General features: G+C 44.6%; 1 pseudogene; it reads left to right on the top strand.

The window, feature by feature from the left end:
- Positions 1-1,921: 1,921 nt before the first annotated feature.
- Positions 1,922-6,545, top strand: LOC117720977 (small ribosomal subunit protein uS2-like; annotated as a pseudogene).
- The last annotated feature ends 361 nt before the right edge of the window (positions 6,546-6,906 follow it).

Below are 6,906 nucleotides of genomic sequence, written 5' to 3'. Positions count from 1 at the left end.
GGCCTAAGTTCCACCGTGGGGGAGCAGACTTCCTGCCTCTCCATTTGTTCTCACGACAGCTCCTGGAGGAAAGTAGCCTTGTGCCCTGGGCCAGTGTAAATTTCCATCCCTGTCTGAAGACAGAAACCGTTAGAAAACACAGTGCACAGTGGTAACTTGAAACTTGAAGGTAGTTGGAGCCTACCATTGCTCTGCGTGACTGTGTCACAGAGCTCAAACCCTGGAGCACACTTGGAATCCAACCTTGAGGGCATGCTGACGTGGAAAGCCGTCGCTCTGCCCGATTCAAAGGTGCTCTCACTGTGCTGGTGTTGAACAGATGACTATGGAAGCCCATTTAGGCCAAATAAGAGTAAATGATGTGCAGCTCAAAACTCTCTGCCTCTGCCCAGGCAGCTCCACTCACATGGTGCAGCCATGGGAGAGAGAATGCTTTCTAACAGAGTCAACTGGCTACACCCATGGCTGTCACCCAGAGGGACAGAGGGAGAGCCGGGGAGATATCCTGGCTCTCGACCGCAGCCATCTGCCCTGTTCTTGCAGAAGATGCTGAATGTGAGGGCAGGGTGGATTGCTTGGCATTGTAAGAGGAGAGCCTTCTTCAAATGTGTCCCTTGGCTTTCTGGCATCCACTGGCCTATGCTAGGTTCTATGAGGAGGACTATAGTCAGGAGGGATCCAAGACAGTCAATAGTAAGTAATTAGAGAGGACGGTTTCTATTGGACATGCAAGGCTTGCCTTATATAGAGAGACTAAATAATACCTTACATAGTTACTACTATAATCAGTGTTCTATCAAAGGAATAAGCTCATAAAAAGAGTGGAGAAGGAGTAGACAAGTGAGCAGGAAATCCCATTGGATGTGGAGTGCATTCTCATACAAGCTAGATCACAATAATCCCCAAGTCCCAAGAGAAGACAGCAGAGTGCAAAAATCCTGGTGGAGTGAATGGGGAAATACTGTGATGTGTGAAGGAGGTGGGACTAAGTGCTATTTTCTTTAACTTCAATAGCCCGGAATTAGTCAATATTATTTGAAAGTAAAATGTGAAGCGATAAATTAATAGACAAAGCTCCAGTCTTACAATATTTTTCGTGATCTTATTTTCTTTTTAACTTTCAGGGGCTTTGTTAGAAATGAATACTGCAGAAGACTGCCCATCAGTGATTTCTTTTTAGCTTTACCTTTTTACTATTAGAACAAAACAAAATGGATTCATAATTATGTTTCTAGAAATAATGCTTTTCTACCCATTGTCTCTTCACCTGTTAAGTGTGTATGTATATAGTGAGATATCTATAAAACTTTGCATATAGCGCTATATTTTACCTCTGGAACTTTGGTAAAGTACCTCAGTAGGTAAAGTACTTGCTGTGTAAGCAAGAGAACCTGAGTTCTGATTCTCAGCACCTATGTAAAATGAAGGCAAGAAAGCCCATGGCTGTAATCACTTCTTGGGATTGGGAGGAATGATTCCTGGGGACTTGTTGGACAGACAGCCAATCTAGCCAATCAGTAAGCTCCAGATTTAGTGAAAGACCCTGTTCAGAGCAACCGAGGAAGACATTAGTGTCAACTCCCGGCTTCCATGTACATGTGCATGTGCGTGTGCGTGTGCGTGTGCGTGTGCATGTGCGTGTGTGTGTGTGTGTTTGTGTGTGTGTGTGTACACCCATATGCAAGAACATATACATACATAGTTTATTTTTTCTGTGTGGTGAAGTTGTGTGGTGTGAAGGATTATTTTTGTTTTATTCATGACTTTATATATTGATTAAATTTTAAATAATGATCAAGCAGTGTTTTGTGAGATCAATAATATAATTAGTAAGGAAGACCTGAAGGGGAAGAGACAGAAGTAAGAAGGCTCGTGGCAGACATATTATGAGACCCAGAGCTTATAGTGTAAATGTCAGCTTATGTCTCTAGGCCTTAGTGTCCTCATGTCTAAATAAAGTCAATCACCTCCTTCTGAGTCTGTTGGGACAGCAAATGGGAGAAAGCCTGGAAGGTACACAGCACAACTGGCTAGTCACTATCTTAGTACACATAGACTTTAAAAAGGAGCATCATCCTGCAATGCTATGACAATAAGGAACTCTCATGGTTCATCTGTTCAATTTCATCCAGTGGAAAACTGAAGCCCAAAGACCTCAGATCTTACATTGTGGGATTTACAGTCTATACGACATCTGAAACCCCAGGGTTTGGGAGCGCACTGTGCTTTCAGTGGAAGTGGGCTTATTGCTGCCTTGTCTTTTTACCACATAGCTTCTCTGTTCTAGGGTTCCATTCTTTTCTTTTGGTCCATGCATTGGTTAGCTAGATCTTGCTATCACATACAGTCTTCAGGAAGGGCTCATGAATGCGGAACTCTAAGCATTCAGCATTTTGCCAAGATTTGTATATTCAGTAGAGACACAATTCCTTCATAGCTAAGGCTTGGTCTTCTGATGCCAGTGGTTTGTGGGTTCATTCCACAAACCATAATAGGAATGAAGATGGATGCATAGACCACACATAGCTACCAAGTCCTCGCGCTAAACTAGTCACTGGTGTTCTCAGAGCACACACTAATAGATATGTACTGAGAGGAGGAAATCTCTCTAACTCTGGGCTAGAAGGAACACACTTGGAATTAAAATGTGTCCAAGATTTCACATCACACATCAAACGTGTGGCTGGTTAGGCAGTGATCACAGTAGGTCTACTGGTCCTTATCCAACACGAAGTATTTTGTCTTCTTTCTATTTCTCTTCTGCTGCCAGATGATAAAGGGAATAGCTGAACTCCCAACTGATCAATTAATTAAGTATCTTTTCAGATGCTACTTTGTGGCAGTAAACATGGGCATCTTAATAGGGCCACCTCCTGAGGTTGGCGGGCTCGGAGAAGCCCGATATTTATGACACGGTGGGCCTGTCATCCGAGACCTCTCTCCAGAGGGAGGAGGTAGGTTTGGCAGATAGCAATGAGAAGAGATAAAGGATTATCTCAGCAACCACTGTAAGTGAATGTGTGAGCTCAAAAAGCAGCTCCCAGGGGAAGATGGGATTGAGCATCTCTGACATTTATTGGGAAAAAGAATCATCTAGAGACATCGGCCACAAAGCTCTAGTGTCCTTGCGTGTTCTCTCTACAATGGGCACTTAGACTAGCACAAAGTAGGATTGGCTAACACAGTCTTCTAAGTAGTCGCCAGGACTGCCCAGCTGCTAATACTAGGCGGATGGAACTGACAGAGGTCCACCCATTTTTTTTTTTTCTCCCAGGCTGGTTATATTTATTGAGCCCCACTCCCCACTTTGGCTAAAGGAGGAGAAATTATTATGAACACGGGTTAGGCAGCAAATTACCTTCTCCCTTCCTTTCATTCTCGCCTTTGCAGTTATGATTCAGGCCATCAAAAGTCTATCTCCATCTTACAGAGAACTGACACATTCATTGTACTATGTCACTTCTCCGACTCCGCTGCCGTCATTTCAGCTAACCTTAATTTAAAATACTGTCAGCATCAGCTAGAATCCCTTACAAATGGAGCGCCTCATCACCATACTAATTGAAGGGAAAAAAATGGCCCATGATTTAAATACCTATTGCTTCATCATTTCCCCAGTCTTTGGCTTCCATTTTGTCAGGCATGAAGTTGGTGATTAAACCCAAGGCGTAATTATTAGCAACAGAAGCGCCTCTGTCCCATCTTGCAGTTTCCTGACCAGGTGCAAATGCTCTCGGCTCCACACTGAGCATGTCTGTCAGTCTTATGAACAATCCCAGCAGAATAAGTGACTGATTTTCTCTTTATAATCATGGAGGCGCTTTACAGAAAATTGTCACACTAGACCTCTACTTCTGAAAGGCATAATGAGTGTCTCAGTGTGGTGAGAAGTTTAGGCTTTGAAAAGGGGTGTCACAGTTGGAACCAGGATGCTGGTGTCCTTTATTGCTGTACCTATCACGGTCGCCTCCCGCCACACTGGCTTGTCTGAGTGCTGTGAAATTGAGGGAAGGATTGTGAAGCTGGGTGGGGGAGACAAGCTTACAAGGTCTAGCTTTGAATAGAGGTAAAACATAAGCTTGTATGTACCTGGAGCTCTGTGTACCAGAGGGGTGCTACAGTGGAGCTCTATCTAGCAGGAGGAGAGTCTTGTGTTCAAGAGTTCGAGAAGGCGTGAATTTTTTTTTTAAACGGCATCACAGATAGTAACAAATTAAGCATGATTTACTGCCGATTTGAGCTATTCAGATTTGTAGCATCAACTGCAAAACATGTCTACCAAGCTACCAAAGAGACAAGATTCGCATTTGAGTTTCTAAAAGACCCTCTCAGAGCATGGCTCTCCCCGTCCCACAGCTCTCTCCTGCATCCAGAAACAGGCTCAGGCTTTGAGAAGTCATGTGCTTGAGCTCAGGTTAGGTATCATCAGACTAACAAGAGACTCCATTTACAGTCCTGGGCACCTGTCTAAAACTAGAAAGTCATGTCCCTTGATGAAGACTTGCCCTTACAACTCCTTCCAAAGTTTTGCATTAACAATAATCATTTATGTGGATATTAAACTGACATGCAGAAAGTTTCTAAAATCCCAGACTGGGTGGGTGGGAGCATTCCCTGTGTGCGCTCTCCCCTATGGGAATAGCCATGGGTTTGGAGGTCACATTCATGATTCATTATCAAGACATGCCATTTTTTTCTCTTCCCAACAGCTAGATTTGCAGGTAGCTCTAGATTCCTCACAGATATGGAGGTACCTTCTATGCATTTACAAATAGAAAGCTACAGTAAACCTCTGAGTTTTGCTACAGCTTAGGGATTTAAGTCCTTGATGATGCTAATGTAAGCAAGTAGGCACAAAGACTGTCTGTAAAGCAGACAGCTGCTGCTGGGTGGTATTACGTGGAGCCTCTTAAATGAGATGGTAAATGCATTAAGCAATGGATTTCTTTGCAAAGGACAGAATGATGTTTGTAACCATCCAGTCCTTAGAAACCATAGCTTAAAGGAGACGAGTCCTTCATCTCGTGTGCAATGCCTGGGGACCTTGACCACGTTCCTCTGCACGTTTGATGGTCATCAGCAGCATGAGAGATTGTGACTCTAGGACTTTTCAGCTGTAAAAATCCTGTGAACTGACTTAGTGCCAAAGAAGCAGGCTGCTGAACCCGGGATGCCTGCTCCAGATGTGCGCTGTCAGTTATACCTTGGGAAGTGGTACTACTATAGCCTAGGGATATTCTGGTACTCTCCAATCCTAGGGAGACCCATTGGTACAAGACTCATTCATTTTGACTAGAAAACCTAGAAAAACAGCAAAGTGGCTTGTGTAAACTTTTCTGTGGAGAAAGGTTTATTATAAGGCTGTAACCTCTGGAGATTTTTACACTATGTATTTGGTGGTATGCAACTTTCAGTCTGTGAATGCAATCTGCTTATTCTGCAGGAATGCATTCTTGTTATGAGGAAGGTGACTTTTCTTTTAAGCTTGAGAACATGGGATGTTGGGTCTTGCTGTAGCTCTCTGACATTGGATTATTGATGACAGCATGCAGTAAGAGTAGGATGAATAGCTTTTTGTGCTAACCAGGGATGGGTCCATAGGGCATTGTTCTTGGTTCCCAACCTAAGTTAAAAGAGAGACTTACACAATGTCCAGAGCCCTTGGCTGTCCTGTAGATGAAGGAGGAGGAAGGATATCCTCAAATTCCTTGGTGCAGGAACCCACTTAGGTGGCACCAACCACTTAGGTGGACTTTCAGATGGAGCATAACATCTACAAAAGGAAAAGTGGCAGTATTTACATCATAGATCTGAAGAGGACCTGGGAGAAGCTGTTGCTTGCAGCTCGAGCCATTGTTGTCATTGAGAACCCTGCTGACATCAGTGTCATCTCCTCCAGCAGCACTGGCCAGGAAGCTATGCTGAAGTTCGATGCTGCCCCAGGAGCCACTCCAATTGCTGGCTGCTTCACACCTGGGACCTTCACTAACCAGATCTAAGCAGCCTTCAGGATGCCATAGCTTCTAGTGGAGACTGATCCCGGCCCCTCACAGAGGCCTCTTATGTCAACCTGCTCACCGTTGCTCTGTGTCACACAGCTTCTCCCTTGCGCTATGTGGACATTGCCATCCCCTGCAACAACAAAGGAGCTCATTCAGTGGTCTGATGTGGTGGATGCTGACTCGGGAAGTACTCTGCATGTGAGGTACTATCTCCTATGAGCACCCATGGAGGTTATGCCTGATCTTCACTTCCACGGAGGCCCAGAGGAGATTGAGAAGGAGGAGCAGACTGCCACTGAGAAGGCTGTGACCAAGGAGGAATTCCAGGGTGAATGGACCCCACCAGCTTCGAGTTCACTGCTGTTCAACCTGAGGTAGCTGACTGGTCTGAGGGTGTGCAGGTACCCTCTGTGCCCATCCAGAAGTTCCCCACAGAAGACTGGAGTGTACAGCCAGCCACTGAGGACGGGTCAGCAGAACCCATGGTGCAGGCCATGGAGTGAGTTGGAGCCATCATTGAGTGGTTCTGAGCTGCTCTGCCTCAGTCTCCCAAATTCTGAGATTATGTGTACAAACTACCAAGCCCGGCTCTAGATGTGATATAAATAGAATATCTTGTGCTTTGAAATGTTTTAAAATGAATATAGTCCCAAACACATGATTTTGGAAGTTTTCAGGTCAATTCTATGAAGACGGGGTGTCTCCTAAGCTCCTCCTTGGTCTCTGCTTCATTTGCTGTGACACTGTAAAATCATTCCAGGACACATTATACCGTGTCAATGCTTGTGACTATTCACAATGTTGCTGCTTTCTACTCAGTTGCTGTCAACAGTGTGAGCTAGAGAGACGGGGAAATTTCCACTTGTCTTCTTGAGTACAGTCTGCTCAATTGGCCACTCATGGC

This window comes from Arvicanthis niloticus, chromosome 15 (assembly GCF_011762505.2).
Source record: "Arvicanthis niloticus isolate mArvNil1 chromosome 15, mArvNil1.pat.X, whole genome shotgun sequence".
Taxonomy (NCBI): Eukaryota; Metazoa; Chordata; class Mammalia; order Rodentia; family Muridae; genus Arvicanthis; species Arvicanthis niloticus.
The sequence above is the reverse complement of the archived record's forward strand: the minus strand, read 5'-3'. Positions and strand labels throughout refer to the sequence as shown.